The sequence below is a fragment of the Nylanderia fulva genome, unplaced genomic scaffold (genome assembly GCF_048542155.1).
Source record: "Nylanderia fulva isolate GAGA-0341 unplaced genomic scaffold, ASM4854215v1 Scaffold29, whole genome shotgun sequence".
Taxonomy (NCBI): domain Eukaryota; kingdom Metazoa; phylum Arthropoda; class Insecta; order Hymenoptera; family Formicidae; genus Nylanderia; species Nylanderia fulva.
In genome coordinates, this window is record NW_028190358.1 from 1,713,624 (window position 1) to 1,739,394 (window position 25,771).

The window sequence follows — 25,771 nt, forward strand, 5'->3', positions numbered from 1 at the left end:
CGTATTTATATGATTTATTTAAGTGGCGTAAGAAAGGCTGGGGAGAGAGAATCGGCGGAGAATGAAAAGGGTGGGAAAAGAACGATGCGGAAGTGGAATTGAGTTGGAGGGTAGTTCGTCGAAACGCGAGGAACGTTACCGGCTCTCTTTCTCTCTCCCTCTCGCCGAGAAACAAATAAAAGATTATTCCGCCGGTCGGTTATGATAATGTCGGTGCAAGGAAGAGGCGCGAAAAGAATTAAGACACGACTCTTATTGGTCCGGAAACATCGTCGCTGTATTATGCGCGTTTACCCGAGGGAGACCTTCGTCTTTCCTCGGTTTTTCTCCTAGTTCTCGGCATATTTTGCTCGCGCGACCATCGTCTTAATTCGCGGATGATACTCTCGTAATTGCGAGAGCATTTCTCTCAGCTGTTAAGTATCATAGAGCGATGAAATTGATCGTGCGGATCGCAGATGTTTGCAGCAGCGAAAACCGTGGAATGGAAAAAAAAACAAGTTTGTTATTTGTATACGCGATTGCGATTTTATTTGTACGAATGTAAGTGAACATTTTCTTGTACAAGAAAATTGTTTCTGACAAACAATCTATAATACTTATACATATATATATATATATATATATATATTTGTTTGTCAGAAACAATTTTCTTGTACAAGAAAATGTTCACTTATATTAATATAATAATTAAATTTATATATTATTATATATTATTTTATTTATATATTATTTATTATTATATATTATTTATATATTATTTATATAAAAAAAAGAAAATGTTCACTTATATTAATACAATAATTAAAATTACAGAAAGAATATTTTCTTTTCAATATACGTACACATATATTCAAAACCGTAAAATAGTCTGATTCTCAAAATATTGGGAAGACTTATATATGCTCCCTATTTTGGAATCTAAATTATGCATGCAGCACTTCTGCATTTGAAATCTAAATGTTTCTGTTTTTATTTTCTCGCTGCAGTATTGTCTCGTAAAGGATTATTAGGTCGCGGGAGGAGAGAACGAGCGTCGAACGATCCTTTGAAAGAGGGAGATACGAGCGCCGAAAGCACGGTGGTGACCGCGATTACGCGCGCTGTCACCTAGCACGCGGCCAAAATATACTCTTTAGCGCCTCCCGGGCCGGGCCCCGCGGACATGTTCGCGGCTAAAATTATGCGCTCGTTTACTTCGCGCCCTGGGTATCATGCAAGCAGTTACGACGCCGCGAGCAACGGCCGGGTGGTAAAATTACATTTCCAATTCATGAAACGTCAGTTACATAGGGATGGGATGGTGACGTCACGTCGGTCTCTGAAAAAGGCACGCGCGCTCGATTTCATTCTCTCTCTCTCTCTCTTCCTATTCGCATACATGCATTTGCATACATGTGTGCGGTTCATAGTAAGAAGGAAGTTAATCGAATGGCGGAATCGAAAAATTGCGAGCGACTGACTTCTCTTATTATGTAATGATAAAATAAGTGATTAATAACTGCGCGATTCTGTGCGATTTATTCTCTATAAAGAGAAACGTATATTTGAAAATTTTGTAAGAGAAAATTAATATAATAATATAATAAATTGTGTAAAAAATGATAAACTATTTAATTAAGAAATATCATTAAGTAATAATGGCAACTAGGCACATTATTGTAAATAATTGAAATATTTCACATTTATTTCAAAGTTACAGAGAGTTGTCTCGATTAAATTTATAAGTTGATTACATTTCCATGGGAAATGAAATCGAAGGCAGACTGAAAAATTTGAAGATAATAGAAATGTGTTTATTTTTTTTTCAAGTGTATTTATCTTTTTACGTACACATTCAAAAATAGTATCTTTACGAAGTGTATGTAATGTAATAAAATCTTTTATCGAAAGGAATGCTATGAAGTATCGATAAAATGTAACGGATTTTCTTGGGCTTTATCTTTTATGTATGCATACAGTTAATCTTTAGTAAGTCTTTAAGTATTTACATAGGAAAAGCTTCGTATCTATAGATAAATATTTCAGGCAATATCTATCGATAACTTGGAAACAGATTATTGCTTTAGCTTTTATGTATTTAAACGTGTATTCCTTGATCAAATATTATTTTATACAGAAAAAAATAAGGGATAAGATCTTCTGTTTTTAATTTTTATTACTATTAATAATAAGAACTTAATTCACATAATCAATATGTAAAAGCGAGACAAGTTTATTAGCAGTAGAAATGAAATATAGAGAATATATAAAAAGTCGGAGATAACATGTAAAACGAATGTCTTGTTTTTTTTAAATGTCTTTAATTAGAAATGTACGAATCACAAGCTGTGCATTTCACGTATCAAATACACATTATATTAAAATAATAATAATAATAATAATAATTTATACATCATTTTTTAAGAGACGGGGCGTAGAAAAATAAAATATACGTAAGAAAAGCACCGAAAAAATTGTATTCTAAGCGCCAAGAGGATCCTCTTAATTTAAGAAATTTCTCTAAATTTTAGTATATTTTTTCTGAAAATAAGAATAAATTAAGAGGATCCTCTTGGCGCTTAGAATACAATTTTTTCTGTGAGGAGATGATGGCGATTTTGAAAATAAAAAGCAAAAAAGTTCGATTATCATTCGATTATCCTTGAAGAGAAATTTGATCGAGGAAAAGAGACGGTAATCGTGGGATCATCCGAGCCAATCAGCGCCAATTTGTCGGTACGCTACGAGATTAAGTCCCCGTAAGAGGACGTCGTGTCAACCGCCAGTTTACTGAGAAACGTCGGGGAAGCTTGCGAACCGTTGTAATCCGTAATACAAACAAATCCTTCGCGATGTCCAACGAACGTCCGGTAAACACCGAGGGTATACGCGACGGTTACGTGATTCGTATCTACGTACCGTCTGATTTCTCACTGATTCCTCGCTCCCACACGCTCTTATACGGCAGATGTGTGGTAGGTGTCCGCATACGCCATAATCACCGCTGCCGAGGTTAATTATAACTCCGTCTAATTGCCTGCAAGTAAATTCCTCCGCAAACACACGTTTTCCCCGCACGTTTGCCATTTCAAGCCGCGTCAGGAAGCCGCGTTGGCACGAATCAAACATCTGATTAAGACTTCTACGGACTACTATATCGAGGCGTCGCTCGATTCAGGGCTTACAAAGCGACTCTCTCCCGAGATTATCCTGCGCGATTAACTGCTGCGACAAGCTCTATGCTTGGGAGAAAAAGGATTGTCTCTTTTCTAATTTTTTTTATTACGTCAAGCGTGCGCGTTGCTTCCTACGCGCGCGTGAAATTTTCGATATATGTGTACATATATATATATATATATATATATATCTGGAGAAGCCGCGTTATATGTGTGTACACGCGCTCCCGGAGTGACGCGTCGTAATTGAATTTTTCAAAAAAGTGGAACGCATTTAGGAAAAGTCGATTACAGGCTACGCGCTGCCTGGTGATGTTATCGTAAGAGTAGTTTTGACGGCGGAAAGTGAGGAATAAACGGTGTGGCGGAAATTTGCGAATATGTATATCGAATTTTCGCGCGATGGGTTTTTAGGATATATTTCTCGATAAAACGTTTTTCATCATGAGGGAGCACGACGAGATTCAGTATATTTCGCTTGTCAGTATGTTCCGAGAAATTTCAAGGATATTTATATTCTTTCACGAATGAGATATACATAGGATAAATCAGAAAATGTAGTGCAATCGAAAAAGAAGTTGATTTATGATACAAAAATGAATCAAAATTATTATTTTTGTTTTGTTTGCACAGATTTTATTTTGGAAAAAATTGACTTATAGAATCAGAAAATTAATCACATATTCACGATTTTTTAAATTTAATGCTCTCCTAAAATGAAATCATTATTTTATATATTGTTTTATATTATTTTTGAAAAATATAAAATGAAATAAATGTATTTTTCCTGAGTTTAAACAATGTTGATCGTTGTTTATTGTAGAAATTGCATATTTTGCTAGCTCGAATATTTAAAGAATTTTGCAAAGAATAATTACATGAATGATTATTATATGATTTATATATTCAGTATATATATATTTCATATTGAATTTGTTTCTGCCATGAAAAGGATTGTAGCATACTTATTTTGAATAATTATTTTAAACTATGTAATTCTATAAATTATAAATAATACGTTATATATTTTTAAATACAAAGATATTTCTCTCTTTTAGGATTTAAATAATATATAGATAAAGAAATAAATGGCACGTGTGTAAAATGTATTTTATAATATTTTAATGATAGTTGTACAAATCCATAGAAATTTTGACAATAATTGCATCCACGAAACGTGGTACGAAAGAATAGCCTTAATCTTTGTATCGCTACCCTCGATTTTTCGCAGAGTTATTGGTGCTCGTAAAATTAATCGGCGCATTTGCGCTCGATTTATGAGTGAATGGTCACTCGCGAAGGTCGAAGAGAGGGGAATAGGTCATGGTTACTACGCATTACTATGCACAGCTGATTCGTTCAGTCACATAAATCTCTTAATCGCATCATACGTCATAGATTCACGTGTCTGCAAGGCGCGATCGTTCACGATCGTCAGTGGATCGTCAACATTTTCAGTTAGAGTTGCAACAAGTTGAGCAATCGCATTTCGTTTTTACTAGCCTTATAATTCAAAAAGATAAGTTTAATAGTATCAGAAGAATGGATATAAATTACGTATAAAAGGTAGCGTAAGCAATACACTGATCACAATGCTTAGAAAATGGCAACATTTTCTCTACCCAAGCGGGTAATTAGTTTTACAGAATTTTGTGGAAAAAGTATGCCTTTGTTTGGTAAATTTAGCGTCGCGTTGGGACGTCTGCGTGTGTTATACGTAACCGCACGCGTTCGATAAAACTACAGGGAGGGTTTCACCTGGACGTAGAGAAAACGCATTGCATCCGCGTGTAACCCGTCCGGTCTGATTTATTGCGGGACGAGTCGTCCAGGACCCATCGAAATCGATGAACCCCTCCGACGCGACGTCAGGATGCCGCGCGTCCGAAATCGTCCCGTTTCCCGGCAAGGGGTGTCTTCCCTAATTTATGGGATTGAAAGAAGGAGAGAGGACGAAGGGACACGCGTAGTCGATCAACTGTAAAAACAATGCGGTCTGAACGGTTTTCGATGCTTTCACGCGAAAGCGTGACAGGTGAAATATATTCAACTTGCTCGATACATATTATCGATTATTATCGATTAAATCGACAATAGTAATATTATGTAAATCAAGTGCTTCAAGGGACGCTGACCGTGCCTGTTTTACCGACTTTGAGTTCAAGGGCTTTTTTTTTTTATTGACTATATAGATTGATAAATCCTTCACAATTAAAGTACTGATAATAATGAACGGAGAGCGCTGTAATTTTGTATAAAAAAACAATAAAAGTTAAAAATTACAGTTTTTTATCGGCCTCTTGCATCAACTCATAACAATAGTTATTTAATACAAAAGTTCTGTAGTTTATTTGTGCACAAAATATGGCGTTCCCGTTAGAGATGACATGAAAGAATAATACAGAAGTAATGAGATTAAAAGCCTGCATGTATGTATATTTGCGTACGGAATCGATGTCGAGGCATAAAACAGCAAAAATTAGTTGCAGGACAGCGCTCCCCATTCATTATTATCAATAATTTTCATCGTAGAGAATTTTTCAATCCGTATATTCAATAAAAAATAAACCTAACTTAAAATCGGTAAAACAGAACTACGGCAGCATCCTCTTAAATTATTATTCTAGCGAGACGTCGCGCCGCTACGTCGACTGAACTCCCGAAGATATAGTTATGATGCAGCTATATATAAGGAAAGGTGGGAGGTAGAAAGACAATAGACTGCCACTTTAATGCAGAATCGACGCAATATTTTTCAATAAGGAACCCCAAAAACGCATTAACAGCATTCCCCGTATATATATCATAGCGGTAATGACGCGTTCCACGGGCATCGCCACCCCAAATGTCTGTTCGGCGAGTTCGGCGATGGAAGTCTAACTTGCCAAGTCGAGCAAACCTTATAAATGCCATCGCGGAACCATAAACCTATGATGCACGAGCGCGACCGACCACCATGGGGTCGAATTCTGCCGACTTTCAAAGTTTGTTCCCGCTCTTCGCTTTTCTCTCTCTTGTATCTCATGAACGTTAACGATCGAAACAAGAAAGATTCAGAATTTAATCTATTTTTTGCTGATGAAAAGAAAAATCTCATTTATTAGAAAATGTAATTTATTCAGAATTTATACGGTAAATAAATCAAACGCGCTGAAACTTTGCCTTCGTGATCTCAACTGCTTTTTAATTTTCCGCAATTTATCTATAAATATATTTTTCAATCAATAGGATATCACAAGAAAATAAAGAGAAATTAAACTTGTAAATGAAATAATTTCACGCAAAAAATTACACGCGTCTGATTATTTGAATCTTTTTCGAAAACTGCGAAATATCAATTAAAGAATTGACGGGGAAAACAAAAAAAAAAGATAAAATGAGAAAGCGGGGAGTTTGCGCTTTCGGCAAAAGCGTAAAAACCAACTGCAGGAGAGGCGGTCATCACCGAAAAGCCATCGGTTATTTCCACGGTATTCGAAGGCACGGCCAAAGTTGTGCAGGCGATTATCCGAGTTGGTGTAAAAATATCGATTCGGCGGCGAAGCGATCGTTTATTCGGTTAACGTGTGCACGCGCACACGCAACAAACGCGTTGCGTTATTCCCTGTACTAGCGAGAGCCCCGGTATTCTCGCAGAGACCCGGAGCCAACCGGCTAGCGGCGCGCGGTTACCGCTTTGACAGTTCGCACAGTTCGAAATCCAATAAAAAGCTAATTGAATCTGTGACGCCACCTGACTTCACTAATGAAATTTCAAAGTACCAATTTCACGTTACACTGTGCTGGCCTACCGAGCGTGTTGCGCCTGGCTGTTCAAGTACTCGATCGTCTCGCGGAAAATCCTAAATTGGAACGAAATGAGCTACCGAAGCTATAGAACTTTCGCGCGAAACAGTTTAATTATAATTCGAGGCTAATTTGCCGTTTATATCGATTTAGCGTAGGTATCTCGAATGATGTGACGAGACGCAAGCACATTTGTGGATGAAACTGAAGAGACCCTTTTGCAGAAAGTAGAACGTATAAAACTCAATATAATCAATATATTATATAATCCACGTTTTATATATAAATAACTTTTTACTTTCTTTTATGCTACAAAGTATTTAGAGAAAGAACATAAATAAAAGCATATAAAGGTATTATATATTCTTTATACATTTTATATAAATAATATAAACTCACTGAACCAAATATTTTAATTTTACTCGTCCTTTAATGATTACAATTGCATTTTACACGCGAGATTACTCTTAAAGAGAACTTAAACTTTGCTCGCCGTATTTAGAGCAACACGGATGATACTTACGTTAACTGCATTACGTTAACTTGCAAGAAAAGAAAAGAATGCACCACGTAGAGGACGACTTTCTCGCGGAAGCCTTTTAACTAATATTGCATAAAACCCAGTTGCCCGAAGATGTATCTTCGCCCAACGCGCGATATAATTTTTCGGAAACTTTTGCGAATCTCTCGCGCGTTCGCGTCGTTACGTGTTCAGCCGACTTCTTGCCCTGGCTCTCTGTATCTCATTCTCCGCGCGTCGCATTCGTTCGTTGTCTTCACGGGAGAAAGGGGTGAGCACAAAGGGAGGAACAGGAAAAACTACGGGGGCATTTCGTATCACGGGCACGTGCGGGCCGAGGTTAATTTCGAGAGACGAATGTCACTTCTTAAACTCTCTCTCTCTCTTTTTCGCTCGCGTTCTCCACCCGAAAAAAAAGTTTTTCAAGCATAATTGCGCCCGCATCTCGCGACGCCTCCGCCGCATAATTTCGGTCCATCCTAGAAATATCGCGACTACACGCTGTTTTCCAGAGAGTTCTGGCAAAGCGGCGCGCAATCTCCCGGCTTTATATGCGTCGTAAGATTTTTTTCAAGAAAAATTCCCGTCTCCTATACCCATCCCAGGATCTCGAGGGAGCAGTCGCGACAGATTCTTCTTTTTTTTTTTTTTTTTTTCATGCAGCCTAGACACGTTCGCACGAGAGAAAAATACGGGACGTGTATTGTTATAATAATGATTACTGCCCCCTCCTTCGTTTAAATCGCCTGAAATTACTTTTAGTTGATTGAGTTTCACAGGTTTACGAATCGGAATGTAATTATGGGCTCTATGTGTCAATGTGTTCGAATGTTGTGTATAATAAAATTAAACTGTTGCAACATGCATTATTTATTATATACAAAAGAAATATAATATGTTCCGTAAATTCTCGAGAAATAAACTTTAAATTGATAAATCTATGGTGGCATATAATCATTAGAATAAACGCAAAGATTGAAGTGTCAACTACAAATCGTTATCTATGGATTATCAGACACCGTTATCAATTAATCGAGTATTCGTTGATATAAAATCGCACGTTATCACAGTTACGTGTAATTTAAACGGTAATTTATTCTCCACCTTTGTTCTTCACCCATCCATTGTGCAACATTTGCCGCTTACTATTCCTAACGCGTGAATCCTCGTTTCTCTTAGGACGACGCTCTCGCGTCCTTTGTATTAAACGCCGTGTTCTCTCGCGGGATATTAGATTCTGCCGTAATTGTATTAAAACCAGAACAGAGGAGCCAGAGGAAAGTTGCGGGATACCGCTGGCCAAAACATTTCCGCCGCCATGATCGGATGATGAATGTAAATGTTCGGCCGTGCGTGTTACTTATTGCTCAAGATCGTTGCTCCGAAAGTTTCTTGCTTTCGTTGAAACTTGCTTGATTACTTGTAAACGTTCACTTATCTATATAGAAAGAATAAATATTATATTATATTTATACGTCTTGTCAGAATTTACATATTTAAATTTTATAATGTGTATTTCTATTAAATACATGCACAATGTTTTTAATAGTGCAATAATTTTAAATATGTGTATATTGAGTTGAAAAATATGAAAATCAAATTATATGTATGTAAAAGTAGTGACAGATTGTAATTATATTCACGTTTATATTTTTGTATCTAAATTTCTTCACATCATACTTTCGATTAAAACATTTAAAGAGCAATGTCATAATCATTCATAATTCAATAGCACTTTAATTGTTAAATATCGATATGAATTTTTGATCGCGACTAAAATTGATAGGCTCGCTTTAGAGATTTATAAATTTTATTTTATTTTAAGATAAAGAAAAAGGAAATTTCTGAAAAAAATTAGAAAGGCTAGAAAGAAAAATTAATATTTTAATAGAGTATTAAAATTTGTAAAATACCAAATCAGCGACTATTATTAATGTGTTTTATTTCTCAATATTCCGGGATTAATGGTTGTTGCGGGATTGCGGTTGCATTTAACGTTCGTCTAACTTACTGCATAACGGTGCCCGAGACATACACTAAGGGATCTATTTGTAGCGGCGCGACGTTGCGAGCGTGGAGGATGTCAAATGGCGCCCCTTCAACATCGCGGATCGTCTAAATCACCGGTAAATGAAATTAATTTATCCCGGGCCAATCTGTCGCGTCGGCGTTACGCTCGTCGGCCCCAGAACCGTATATGCGCGTACGCGATGCGTGCGACAGATAATATATTTGGCGCCCCTCGCCCTCACCGAGAGGGACCCTGTGGACCGCGTGACACTATAATCTGCCAGCATTCGGGGGGTTCATCCAGCGAGACCCTTGGATAAAGGGGCGCCGTCATTTTCCGCGACTTGGGAATTCGATCACGCCAAATCGACGTGAATTTGGAAAAAGCTCTCGGGGCTTTCGGAATTTTCTCTCTTATCTAATCTGCGCCGTTTTATCAATCAGATAAAAATCACGGATACAATTATTCAAGTAGAGACCATTCTGGAATTTTTGTAATTTTCCGAGTAAAATTACAAACGATGATAAAAATTATTTGTAATTTTTTTTTCGAAAAAAACTGAAAGTGTGGGAGAGGATTAGGAGGGCAGGAAAACGAGAATTTGATAGCGAATGCGAGACTTGATGCAAGGGAGTCCTATACACATGACTGGAATGGAAAGGAAAACGGATGAACGGTGATAACCATCGATGAATTTAGCGCGCGAGGGACAAAAACGCGGCGACGAGCCGCGAAGCGGAACCGAGAGAACGCACTAGCGAGAGGGACGCGTAATGAAAATTTCGCTCTGCCGCCCACGATTTGCATGTTTATAAGCAAACGGCGAGCCATTTTTTTTGCCGCGTATTTTTTGCAAAATACGCTCCCGCGCACTCCGTCTCGCGAATAACCAATTTTGCACGCCGGAATATCCCGCAACGCTTTAATCAATCGGAATAGGCACTCGGATAGAGAGAGAGAGAGTTGTTTGTTTTTTTTATATTTCTCGGATCGAACTTTCAAACACTCTCTACTTACTCTGTCGCAAAGTCCATAGTTCTCGAAACAAATAAATGATGCACATCGACTTGTTATATTAGCGAAGATTGCTTTTATAATTTATCGAATTTTAAAATTATTTGATGTTTGGCTGCCACACAAATTTTTACGAATTACAAAATGCATTACATTGTATATAATCAATAGTTTTGAAAAATGTCACGCTCTTCTTATCAATTACAATATTAGATTATTTTAATATAGATGATTTTGTTGTAGTTTTAATTATAATTTTTTTTGATTTGCACAATTTTTTTTAATGATACGATTGAATCTGATTTAAGAATATCCAAAATGCAGGGGATCTTTGACGCGAAATCGATGAAATAGCCGCGGCATAAAAACGCTTGCTCAAACGAGCGCGAACCGTTTTTGCGACACATATCGCTCGCGCATTTTAGCGGTTCCGAGGTAAACATCGAGCTAAGCGATTTAATGGCCGTCATTTACATCGCCGGTCGAGAGCTGAGTAATTAAAGCCATCCAAATCCGTTTTATACCGGCGGTTCTATTGAATGACCCCGCGGTGGGGTTTGAGGGCAAAGAGTGTTTGAGTTTATAGGCGGGGATCGTGAAGGGATTAGTAAACCGAATCCTTTTAAGGATCTTCACCATTATCTGCGGAGGGTATCGGCTGTCTCTTCTGACCGATCGCTTACGACCGGCACGTTAAAGTGTCGAGACTCTTTTCATCGCAAATACGAGAATATTTACGTGCATTTTCTTCACCGAATGATTATGGATAAAGCGCCTTAATGTCCGAAAGGAATTATAGCCTCTAGGACATCCTTTCTCTGATGGAATTAATTTGGAATGAAATAGAAATTTTTTAAAATCTATTTTTCGTCTGTCTATTTGTTCATCAAATGGATATCTTTATTTCTATAAATTTTTGATATTTTGGAGTTTAATAATAAAATAGTAAGTGACTAGATTCTTTTTTTACGATTAAATGATATCAAGCATTTAATTAGTAAACTAATTTTTAAAAATGTTACATATAGTGATATTACTCGGTATCGTATTTTTCTCTAGTGCGTTAATAAATCTTTCCAATCGTGATCGATCTTGAATAAAAGTCTTTCGCTTCTTGATTAAGTCGTCAGGATATCGAGGTGATTGTCTACGGGTGTTAATGGACAAATACGTCTATTTGTTCATCAAAAATGGATATCTTTATTTCTATAAATTTTCGATATTTTGGAGTTTAATAATAAAATAGTAAGTGACTAGATTCTTTTTTTACGATTAAATGATATCAAGCATTTAATTAGTAAACTAATTTTGAAAAATGTTACATATAGTGATATTACTCGGTATCGTATTTTTCTCTAGTGCGTTAATAAATCTTTCCAATCACGATCGATCCTGAATAAAAGTCTTTCGCTTCTTGATTAAGATCGTCAGGATATCGAGGTGATTGTCTACGGGTGTTAATGAACAAATACGTCTATTTGTTCATCAAAAATGGATATCTTTATTTCCATAAATTTTCGATATTTTGGAGTTTAATAATAAAATAGTAAGTGACTAGATCTTTTTTTTACGATTAAATGATATCAAGCATTTAATTAGTAAACTAATTTTTAAAAATGTTACATATAGTGATATTACTCGGTATCGTATTTTTCTCTAGTGCGTTAATAAATCTTTCCAATCACGATCGATCCTGAATAAAAGTCTTTCGCTTCTTGATTAAGTCGTCAGGATATCGAGGTGATTGTCTACGGGTGTTAATGGACACAAATACGTAACATCTCTTTCTCGCAGAATTCTTTGATACAAGGGAGAGACAGCGGAAGAAAGTTTTCTGCTCTTCCCAGGCCCAGGGGCTTCTCTGGTTAACGCGAAGTGGAAAGGTTTAGGGAGAGAAGATAGGACCGTGTTGCCTATCTCGTGGGTCATGAATAAAAACACAATGGATTCGCCGCTCGGGCAAGTGTTTCCGAATGGAACTGCGCAACTAATTAAAAGTTCACACCATTACCGCGTGGCTAATGATGCCAAGATTGTATTATTAAGCCGTTCTCCTCGCACAACCCTCATTTTCCTCCTTCTTGCAACCCGGATGCGCCTCACTCCTGTTTGATCCGAGATCTCCCGTGCAAGTTAAAAATTCATTCGCTACTTTTTTACAGCGGTAATAACTCAGTAGATACGCGAGATCAGATAAGATCGGATAAGCTTTTCAATTAGCGAGTTCCGTTACTTTGTGCTTGAATGTAAAACCAAGTGTTTGCGACAGAACGCGGATTGTACTTATATATTGATCGAATCAATTAAACATCAATTCCAAATTAACGATTCTTTGCTTCGAGTTACCTTTGTCCGCGCAATTAGTGGAAAAGAAAATACATAGTTGGGGCACAAGTAGTTATAGGCCTTTGTCGAGCAATTGGAATTACTTGATTCTTTTATCATGCATCGTATAAGAAACATATTGTATCGAAAGACGAAATATTAACACGTCGATGTAAATGATGGAAAGAGAATCCCATTAGTATTAAGAATAAACTCATCGTTCTCGTCGGAGGCTGCGTGGACGGATATTGATAAATTAAAATTTAATTAAACTTTAAGAACTCGGATAAAAAGACGAGCCATCCGTCGCGCAATAAGTCTCTCTCTCTCTCTTTCTTTTTCGAGCGACTTTCTCGCGCGGCCGAAGATTATGAAAATTAGTTATCCGACGAGACGAGCGATGAAAATGACGCCTTACGCTAAAAGCAGAGCGACGTTTGACGATGAAAACGAGGCGAATGTCCGGCGTCGCGAGAAGACTGCTGTGCTTAAAAAGGAGGATTCGCATTTAGCCGAGGGCAGGAGTAGAAAGAAAGAGAGAGAGAGAGAGAGAGAGACGGTTCTCGAGAGGGGTAGCCGGAGTCGCTTTTTAAAACAGCAAATTATTTTCCCAATTTACGAGGACGCTCACGCGAAAAGGCGCGGGAAAAGTTACTAAGGAGGCTGGAAGCAAGGCAGGCAGAGAAAGAAGGGTAGGAACGAGAACGCTGTGAAGGATAACGAACGAAGGCGCGCGCTCTCGCTAGGCATTTCGCGGTAAGAGGGCCGATTATAACGAGTGCATTAAAACTCGCAAGTCCGGATCCATCGTCGTCGTCGGTCCCCGTCATCAACTTTTAATAGAATCTTTCTCCCGGCTCTCGCGGACAATTGAACTGCAATGGCGGCCCGGGACGGAGGAAAGAAGGAGAAAAAAAGGAGAAGAGAGAGAGAGAACGAGGGGAATAGGATGAAAGAAAAGAGACAGATCCGCGAGTGGGAAGATATGAGAGAGAAATATATGTAGGGTCAAGGTGCCATTTACATTTTCTTAATTATTTCCAAAATATATGCAATTAGGAAAGTATCTATATACTGTTTTTAATCGTCGTTTCGTGTAGTTTTAGAAATCCTATCTTAATGAGTTATATCTCGTTCGAGTTTTAATATACATAGGTTTGATTAAAGTAAGTCAGTTTTTGTATCAAAACCAAAAGGTCTCCTAATATGAGATACTAGTTGATCTTAATATGAGATATCGCCTTTTATTAGATAAACTTAATTTCATTTTTATTAACACCAAAAATAAAAGACATATAGATAAAAGTAAATGGTTTTATTATTACCTGTCTTAATTTGAAACCTTTTACAGTATTATATCTTCAGAACCAACAATAAAATTTAAAAGTATAACTTTAATTATATTATTTATTAGACTTATTTCCTAAACTCTTATATCAAAATGTCAAAAATATGAAGATAGGCACTTATACTTTAAATCAAACGAAAAACTATCCTTAGAATAGAAAAATAAAATAAAAAACAAAACCAAAAAAAAAAATTTTTAATTTTTAAATTTTTTAAAAATTTTAAATAAATTTTAAAATTAATTAAAAAATGTTAATTAATTAATTAATTAATTAATTAAAAAACAAAACCAAAAAAGATTTTAATTTGTACATTTTTTAATTATTTTTCTATTCTAAGGATAGTTTTTTCGTTTGATTTAAAGTATAAGTGCCTACCTTCATATTTTTAATTAATTAATAAGACGAAGTGAATGACGCAAACGTCACGCATTTCAGATGTACGGTGTCGTTACTAAGACGCTGTCTCATATTTAGAACCTATCTCATAATCGGTACCTTTACCCTATACCATAGTACGAGACACGTATATATTATTATATCAACTCATGTATTTGTGAGCTTCTTTTTTTTCTTAGCCCACTGATCGATCGAGGCAAGGTCCGGATTATTATTATGCGCAAAAATGAGTTGCCCATTGTTTGTCGGGCGAAGAACGGGCGTTTAGAAAGGATTCCGGCCGTAATGGGCGTTCGTCGATGAAGGATGAGATTCCGCGCGAGTCATGTAATTGAATGGATTGTGGACAAGCCTCGCATTGTGATGCCTCGAAGTGGTGGTGGTGCCATTGTCCGCGGAAAAGTCGGAGAACGCGAAATCGAATAACGAGGCATCGTGATTTTTCGGTAACGGTCTTTTTAACGTAATTGTTCGATTTCGACGAGGAAGGGCCTCGGCGATATACCTTTCGCTTAGCTCCTTCGCGAATAAGTTTTCTCATTGAATGCGTCGATCTCTCTTCGCTCTCAACTTTTCCGCGAACGCTCCTCGATCGACGGGAATAAAAGTTTCCATTCCGAAAGTTAAAGCTACTTCGGCACTGTAACTTGTACAATGGCCTAAGTTTATTTTGGTAATTATAATTAAACATTCATTCAGCTTATTTAATTCGTTCTCTACGAGTTATCTCGATAATACTGCGATTGCAAACGCGGCTGTACTTTTCTATTGATTTTACTGGCGATCGCAGATATCAACTCCCTTCTTCCCAAATAGATGTCGAAGCGGTATCGTTAATGTTACAGTGAACGATAATGAAGATTCTTCGTTAATCCCGGAGAAAATTAATTCCAATTCAATGTCGAAGGAATGAAAAAGGGCTGATGCACGTCAAATATATAATTCGATCTATACAATCGTTCAAAATCACGAATAAACTTCTCGATTTATAATTTCGCGAAAATCATTAATTTTTTTCAATTGCGTACTTGTTACAAGGACGTAACCAGAAAGTCGCCGGCTTCTTTGGAAAGACACTTATTAACGAAAATCGATCGCTTTTTTTCCGGACCGACGCGGTTGTTGCGTTGAACAGAAACAGGAGTCTCGTCGCGACGATGAAGGAAAACGATATCGAGCCCTCGCGCCATAATCAATGCGAAGTCTTCTTTCTATCGAAGATCCACTCTAATTTTAACGAGACACTCGGTCTCTCATCGAACGATCTCATCCGACGAATTACGGAAGTAAGCGTCTCGAAGAAACCAATAACTTTGCGATGGCGAACGACTGCGGAAGACGATAGCATTCTCCGGCCTCTTTCTCTTCTTTTTCTCTCTCGCCCCCATTCTTTTCTTCCGCTTCTCTCTCTCTCTCTCTCTCTTTTCATCGCTGCGCGAAGAATCGAACTGCCTCATTACGTTAATTTCCCCGGAGATGCCTGCATTTTTCTGATTCCTTTCGTTTCTCTCTCATCGCGCGCTGTTGCTCTACTTTCTCTCGTTCATCCTTTTCGCCGCGCGATGCGCCGACGAGAGAATCCGAGGGAAAGATTTTTATATCGGGATGTAGAGAATCGAGAATGAAACCATTTATGGCGGCACGAAGACCCCGCAAGGGTCGCGGCTGTCTTTACCCGAGGGAACGTTAGGACGAACCGCCGGCGGGTGGTTTTCGAGAGCGGAGATGTGCTCCGGAAGAAATGGAGAAAGAGTCAGGAAGAGTGACGGGGCCGGATAGTGAAAATGAGAGATACGAAACCCCTTAAAACGTCGCGACGACTCGTGCTATCGGTACAATCGATGTAGACGAGGATTAAAGTTGGTGTACCGCTGCGTGTGAATCCAATCGATTTCGAAAGGTTTTTTTTTTTTTTTTTTTTATATACGAACGAGATGTCACGCGTGTTAAATTTCAAAAAGAATATTAAGATTTTCACAAATTAATAATTAAATGATAGGAATACTTAACTCTTTCTCTTTCTTTGACATTAATATTTTATAATATTTATTTTATAATTCTACATTAGAGGACTTATTAAAATATGGAGTTGGAAATTTATTTGAATATCTCTTGATATATGAATATCTCTTGATAATTTACTTGATTAATATACATTTAACATTATTAAATTTTGAAAAGAATAAAAAGGATCTTATAAAATTTTTTATTTTTATTATTTAATAACATTTAATAGAGAGAGAGAGAGAGAGAAATATAATTTATAACTGCAAATCTCTCTCCGAGTTCTCTTGAAGATGCGGGAAAAATTCGCTACCAAATATTTCAGGATCGCTGAGGGTGCTCTACTCTCGGTGGTCTGAGTAGTGGAGAAATATTCCGGACTACCTTACTTCGACGGTTAATTAATGCAGGCTATATTAAGAAGGAAAGAGAGGCGGCGAGAGTCGGCTTCTCTCTACCCTCCCAACGTTACCCAACTTGCTCTCTTGCTGTAAGTCGCTCGTATGCCGGTGCAAGGAACCCTCGGGCTATGTTATTGTGCTCAAACTGTCTAAATGCGGGGGTTAATTGGAAGCTCTTGCGTACAGTTGCCCGGCAACCCTTGCGATCCGTTCGGACCACTGCGCGCCGTTGCTTGCCGTCGCGCAGCGACTTCGTTTTCTTGCCCCGTTGGTTGGACGTGCAATAGCGTGTACACTAGCGAGCTAACTATGTACACGGAACCTTAATACCGGCATATTCGAATATCTGCGCTCTCGTAATGCCAGGGGAACGACCTTCCGCATTCTGGGGTGGAAAAGAACGGGAAGAGACGTCGTTGAGGAGGCAAGTAGACGTAAGGACGCCGAAGTTGGATAAACTAACTGCAGCGAAGCGTCCTTTAATAGTTGTGGAAAAAGGGACAGAGGAATACTTGTCCATTTAATAAATGTTTATCGCGATAAGACGTCGTTGCATCAAGTATTATAATGTCGAGTACTATCTTTGTTTAAGTATATATTAGCAAATTCTACCATATTTTTGGATATTAAAGGCATGCTGCTGTTGTTCTGTTTTACCGACTTTAAGTTGAGTTGGGTTCAATTTTTATTGAATATACAGATTGAAAAATCCTCCACAATGAAAGTATTGCGCAATTTGCGAATATATTTGCAAATTCCATCATATTTTTACATATTAAAAGCATGCTGCTGTTGTTCTGTTTTAACGACTGGGTTGGGTTGGGTTCACTTTTTATTGGATATACAGATTGAAAAATCCTCCACAATGAAAGTATTGATAATAATGAATGGGGACGCTGTCCGGCAACTAATGCGATTCCGCACGCAAATATATTGCATACATAATTAATTCAAGTACAAATCTTTTGATACAGGCTCTTATAATCTCATTTTTATTACTTTTGTATTATTCTTTTATGTCATTTCTATTGGGAGCGCCATATTTTGTGCACAAATAAATCGCAGAACTTTTGTATTAAATAAGTATTGTTATGAGCTGATGTAAGAGGTCGATAAAAAAACTATAATTTTTTTAACTTTTATTGTTTTTTTTTATACGAAATCACAGCGCTCTCCATTCATTATTATCAGTACTTTAATTGTGGAAAAGGATTTCTCAATCTGTATAGCCCTTAAACTCAAAGTCATGGTTAGCATCCCCTTAAGCATAATAAAAGATGTATAATAAATAATTTATAATAAGTAACATATAATAAATAACAAAGGATGAGTTATTCATAAGAAAAAAAAAAAATCCACGACTAGAATTTCTTTCGCAAATCTTCAACTTCGATCGATATCCCGGCGTCGTTCGATTCGGTTCGCCGTTTAACATCCGGTCCACGGACTGGACGATACGCCAGCGATTGTGCAACATTCCCTCGCCGTTTTGGCCGTTTGCCAGCCTCTTCGTTCCTCTAAATCCTTCCGTTCCGCTTTGTCTCACCTCGATTTCATCTCTCGCCCTGTCTCTTCCTGCGTCTTCGTCCTCCTCTCGGATCGTATAGGCCGGATGCAGCAACGCGATGCATTGTCGCGCGCATGCTCCGTGGGTGGAGAGATACCTACGCATTGCGGTTGTAATATCGCAGGACGACGCGCGTTTTGCCGGTACATTGTACTCTAAACCCCACGGTTCTTCTGATCTCTCTCTCTCTCCCTTTTCTCGGTCTTCGTTTCGTCCGCCGACGTACGAGAAATGCGCGGGTTCGCCACTTTGCGCGTGGAGAACGAATAGCGCTTGGCCGAGAGGAGCCGGATAACATTCTCCTCTCCGGGCGCGAAACGTCACATCCCGGACGGTGGCGCGTTGTCTCGCGACGCGTGTATTGCGTGTTTGTCGCGCCCCCATCGTCTACGTTGCCCCGGGCCCTTGTAAATTCGTGCACACGTGCACGCCGCCGCCTCGTATTTTCGCCCTCAAGTACACGCACACGTGCGCTCAAGTACGACGACTACGAATTCCAGAGAGAGAGAGAGAGAGCGAGAGAGAGAATTTGGCGACGAGCCTCGGTAATTTATGAGGGAGACAATTGGTCCGCCGCCTGGGGGATGGTTAAAGCACCGTAGGACACCGCCGGGGCTGCCTGTATATCAGACTACTCGTAAGGATAACAGTGAATACGCCGTTGTAATGTCGCGGCTATAGGACATTTCATTCTCCCTTTTGTCGTCTATCGATTTTTAACGCAAACTTAATTTGTTTTGAATGAAAAATATAAGTGTCGTATATATAAAAATGGGATTATTTATGAACAAAGGATGTTATTAGGATAATGCAAACTGTCGAGTAAAAGTTATTATAAATTGGCGTGTTTATTACTTGTGAATTAAAACGTATCATATAATTATGTAAAATGTATCTATATATATTATTTATTACGAGATACATTATGATGATGTCGTTATATATGCTTTTATATCTTTAAAATGTTAAAAAGATGCAAAGAAGACACGACATCTTTATGCAGAATTTTTATCCGTTTTGTCGGCTGCTGAAAGTACGAATGGTAATTATAAAAAAATAAAAACGTAGATATTTGAGAATCGCCAGATAGAATTTAAAAAAGTAAAACTCTTCTCTCGATCGTACTGGCAAATATTATTTATTAAATCACAATGATTTAATAAATAATATTTGCCAGTACGGTCGAGAAGAAGAGTTTTACTTTTGTAATTATAAAAATTGATAAAAATACTACAATGTTCAAGGTTCCCGGCAACGGTCTTATTATAATCATCGCAATTTGCGGATATCATTAGGATTATAACGGTAAAGAACCCGAGAAGTGTATTCAGCATAGAATTCTGAGATTCTCTCCTCTCTTCAGTGGGAATGTCCCGGTAGTTGAAGTTGAAATAAATTTCAAGTCCGCGCACCTGGTAGCTTGCAAATTTATGGTAATGCCGGATCACGAATCTCGCAAATGAATTTTATTTAAAGTTTCCCTACATCCGGCTCTGTTCGCGCGTGCGCGCGCGCGCGCTGTGTGGTTTGCCGGAAAAACTTTAGAATTCATAAATACAATTTGAATGATTCCCGCTACCCGGTCCCGGACATTTCTGTCGCGGACGGGTAGACGAGTATAATGATGGTCGGACACTAAGTAATGCGATGGAAATTTAATAAAAAAGTTCCGACCGCGGCGATTTTCGCATTACTCGCTAAAAGTATGTTGACGGATAACGGGATGGCTGACCGGCGTTCCCTCGATAATGCGTTAAAACTGATGCACACGCATCTATATCTACGTCCGTGGCAAAATGGAACTCCCAAAGTCGAGCGTAATTAAAGTTTCGCTTTAATCATCGAGTGGAATTATTATGCTATCAACGATACGATATAAATCGTATAACTGTATTACTATATGCAGAGTGCTTCGCGAGATAGAGCTCGTCTCATCGTAACTTGCTCAGTTAGTTCGAAACTACGATCTCTCGCGAGAGTAGATAATATCGATCGACTCTTCAAGTTGAACGATCGAAGTTTACCTTGAGATCGAAATTACGTTGAAAGTAATTGCAATTTATGCTTACGAAATATTTGTTAACGGCACGGATTTCAATCGCGCGATGCGAGTCTACATTTTTGCATGAATGTGGGATGAGATGAAACGCAAAGTTTCGTCCGGTCTATAGCGAGAGAAAAACGCACACATTCGATATTTCTCCATCATATTCGTGCCGGACTCGCGCTCATATTTTGTCGACGGCTTCGTCGAATGCTTTTTGGGTCGAGTGGATTCCTCCTACCTGCTTGTTTTTCAACCGGCCAAGTTTCTTCTTGCTCCCTGGAGCTTTTGATCGCGAGGTAGGCGGCCACACTCGTTGGAGGATCCTTTTCATGTTCCTCCTCGCGTAGCGCAGCACTCAAAAAGAGAAGAGATTCGCCTTGCATAAGTTTTCTAACGATTCGACTCTCCGCCTCGTTTCGTTTCAGGCGAGATATCCGTGGTATCAAATGATGATTTTGCAATTCTCGAGAGAAGAAAGAGAGAGGGGGGAGATTGAGAGAGAAGGATGAAGTGCTCTCAGACGCAAATTGGGAAAGAAGCCAAGTCATGTCGAGTATTTTTGTATTAATCATCCAACAATTTATTTTAAATGTATTATTATATACATATATGTTACTTTCATTTTTGATAAGCTTATATAAATTATTGTCAGTCAAAATTTGCAATAGTATATTTGTTCAAAATCAGTTCTCTTTCAAATTATTAGATTAACTGTTTTGTTAGTTAATTAAAAATTATCAAGATATACAAGTATATTAAAATTTGAGAATATTTAATATTTCTTAGAGAATAGATATTTTATTGATATATTGAATCTTATTATTTTACATGTATTTTCTTAGATATTTTATTATATGGATTGATATTTTACAAATTTCTTTCTTTCATCTCGATTTATTGAAATCATTGGCGTCAACAAATGGTACCGTCGAACAGGAATTTTGTGCAATCTGGCACTCTGCTTGAGAGTGTCCTTAAGAGGAAATAGAAGGAAATGGAAAGAGAAAGGATGAGACTGCGGATCTCTTATTGGAGGCTGAGAAATATATGAGCGGAAATAAGCCTCCGGTATATCGCCAAGATGAAAGGACGATAAAGGCAGCTCGAGTGACCGAAGGCATGCAAATTGATAGTAATAGCGAGTCTACTCTGTCTCATCCCCAACGGTTCACCATCCGCTTCCCTACGTTCCTTGGAGGGTTCATCACCCTCGACCCTACTTCCCTCGAAATCCTCGCATGCACCGCGTGACATTGATCATCTTGATTTACCGTCGTTTGCGTTATTATCCGCTGGAATCAAAAGCAAGCGGAAGTATATTCCCTAATTATGGAATTTATTTGTCTCGTGTCAGACAAGGGGCCGAACAGCGATAAAATTTGCTTTATAAATAGCATCAATATATAATGTTTTTTTATACATTTATAGATACCTATATATTGTATATAGAAGTATCTTGATTATAAAAATTTTATATATTCATGTTCATTTAAAAATGAACTATGACAGTTAAATTTATGTTTGAATATTTTTATTAATAAAATATACATTTGACAGATTATTTCTTTATAAACTCTGTATAATTTACATTACATAATAAAATAATATTAGGTATGTATAGATAGAATAAAATTATATTTTTGACGATTGATTATAATAAATAGTTTATCGTAAATAAATACTTGATTGTAATAAATAATTAGAAAATAATTAACATAAGATATGTTTAAAGACATAACAAAATAAACTAAAATTGAACTGAGAAAAGGCTTATTGAAAAAATAATGCGTATAAAATAGTAAACATATGACACATAAAACATTATTTTTTAATAATATAATACAAATAATATAAGCTATTCATGTTTTACACTCATAATTTATGAGTTTCAAAGAACTACTTTTATTTTTTAACACAGGATCGACTCCATGCAATCAATTATTGATTGTAGCATAGTTTCTCCAGTTCGTTTGAATTCACATTTTGTTCTCTACTTATACTTCTCTCAGATCTCATTGGCCTTTGGGATGCGTGCGAGAAAGGACGATTGTTGATTTCGTAGTCGGCGACATGGGAGCAATGCGTTGTGAGAAAGGGGTTGGCAAAGGGTGGTTGGGCCCGCTGATTTACACCGGCGAGCAGACTTCTTCTGAATATTTAACGCGACGAGACTTGAACATCGCCGACTCCGTCGCGCGGCTGATCCCGATTAAGGGAAAGTGATAAGTTACTCCGAGTTTCGTATGCGACTTTTACTCCGCCACGCCGGTTGTTTATATCCTCACTTCTCTCCCATCCGGATTTTCCTCCCCTGGGTGACGATCTCCCCCTCGATTTTGCCGAAATCTGGGATCTTCCACGTGTCGCAGCTTGTTCCACAGTATTCTATATTACACCCTCTGATGTTTCGCATATATCTCAGCGGAAAAAAATCTAGGGAATAATTTTTAAATCTTAAAAATCGTGAACTTTTGTGTGAGATATTTAAATTATAAATATCCTGTCAAATATAAATATCTTTTGAAAAATTGTACGTGCTATAGATTTTAATATGCAATTATGAAATATATGTATTAGAACTTATTGCAGCAAAGTGTGTAATATAACAGTATTAATATTAATACATTTATTACACGAATGACAAGACTATCTACAATGTTTCGACTTTTATCGCGTTTATCATCATTATCTAGAAATCATTGTTACAAACGTATTCGAACGGCACTTTCGAAGATTAAAGAGAACTAATGATATATTTCGAAATTTCCAAGACGATGAGCTCGTCGAAACACATCTTTTGTCATATGCATCCATTCCGATTTACGAAAATGTACTAGCGTCAGCACGGTTGTTGATCCATGAAACTCTGCAGGACGCTGATATATCGCGCTACATTGTAACCCCCTTGGATCAGAACGAAGACCGTTAATCAGGGCGGTGTAATACAATCAGACTACTGGCGTGTGTAATTTCGTTAGCATGGCGCCTTATTCAAGTAAATTAAATAATGCACTTGGCATGTGCATGCGCGCGTGAGAAAAATTATATTCTTTATGTAAAATATTACATAATATAATATATGTATTATTTATATTACAATTATGCTATCTCTTTTATAGTATATTTATATATATTTTAAGAAATTATAAAGAGCGAATCGAATATTTTATTCAAGATAAGTAAACTCGTATATATTTAAATTAAATTATTCGATTGAAGATAAAAATTCGATTTAAGGTTAAATAAAATAAAGCTTGGAAGAGACACAAGCTTATGATACATTAAATTAAATTATATTATATTATCGTTAGAAAAAAAACTGAACAAAATAAAGGTCCGAAATGAACTGATTGTAAAACTGTAATAAAAATACGCTGTTTCGAGCGCAGAGTTATAAATTTATAGAGTTTCAGCAATTATCCTATCACTTGATAATGTTTCGAGCAAATAGACTGTGTGGTACAATGCGCATAAGTCGTTCGTTAAACGCACGGGTATAACGGTGGCGTTCATTTTACCAGAATCACAGCGAATATCAATAATTAAACGTTCTGCTGCGCCACGCCGATGGAAACAAAGCATAACGAACCAAGTTGTTTGTGAACGTTAATATTGTGCGCATATTATTTACTCATTAGCGTCATTCAACGTACGTTACATACATTCGACATTATCGCGATTTACATGCAGCTTGCACGTCTCTCTTTGTCTCTTTCTATATATACATTCATACATACATACATATATATATATATATATATATATATATATATATACATACACACGCAGACGCACACGCACGCACGCACGCACACACACACACATGTACACACATTTATAGACGCATGTTTATATACAATATAAATATATATATATATATATATATATATATATATATGTGTCCCGACGTTAACGAGGGTTTGCATCGATGCGAGGACGACTTCCCCAATCGTAATCGTTTTCGTGTTCGTACTAATCAACGCGATAGCAACATCGAGGTGCGGAATAAAAACACACACGCGGAATCACGAAGCCAGTGTGATAATTACCGGACCGATCCGTCGCGATTTTCTTTTTCCGTCTATGCGTTTCCGTTGAAATGATGCGTGTTTTCGGGCATCCCGTTAAATTGCTAATAAATTTGCTGATAAAAATAAAGACTGCTTATATTCCGCTCGTTCTTCGCGTTAAACGTGGTTTGCGTTCTTCTGAATCCGCGAAGAGATTGAAGAGATCGAAGGGAAGAGGAAGGGAACGATGACAGGATCAGGGATAATATAAAATGCATGCCTGCACTTGGAACGTAAATATTATAACGCGTATGTGTCGATGGAGAAAATTACGGCACTCTCCGACGGTGCGAAAATATTCGGGACTGTTCCGCAGCGAGTCGGTGATTAATAAATCAAACCGTCGCGCACGTCAAACAGGCATGATTGTAATTTGCCGGGATTTCACTTGTGCGCGTGTGTATAAGAGATTGAGAGCAAACCGATGGTATAAACGCCCGCTTGCAAATTAAAATGCGCATAATTACGTGGCAATTATGACACGTTTGCCTTTCGTTACGAGATTTCCGACTGCGCATTTGTCGACTGATAAAATTTGTCAAATTAGTCAATTAACTTTATTTCTTTTAATTAAGTACAGACGAAAAAAAGGTGTCATGTATATAAAATATTAAAAATTACATATATAATACATACAAGCGGACTATTTTACAACAGTCTTCTTTTTTGTAATGTATTTGGAATGATAGATACTTTTTAAACTTCTCGTATATATGTACATACATACTTTTAAATATTTTTACAGTTGGTATATATTCTCTTTTATCTTTTTTTTTTAAAGTACACATATACAGGGTGTGAGAAAAGTCTCGGAATGGTTTAATTTTTGGAAAGGAAGAATTTTACAAAAAATTAAACAAAAATTACAGTGTTTAAAAAAACTCATTTAGCTGGTTTAAATAGTTTGACCTTAGATGGCACATTACAAAAATCATCTTAAATTTTTTAAATAGAATCATATTCTTTTTTTTTTTTATGTAAATCGATTCCTCGCAATCCTGTACACAGTCTCCGCAAATCCTGTATATACATATATATATATATATATATATATATATATATATATATATATATGAAAAGATATGAATACCTACGAAATGTTTTGTATCATCTGTATTTTGAC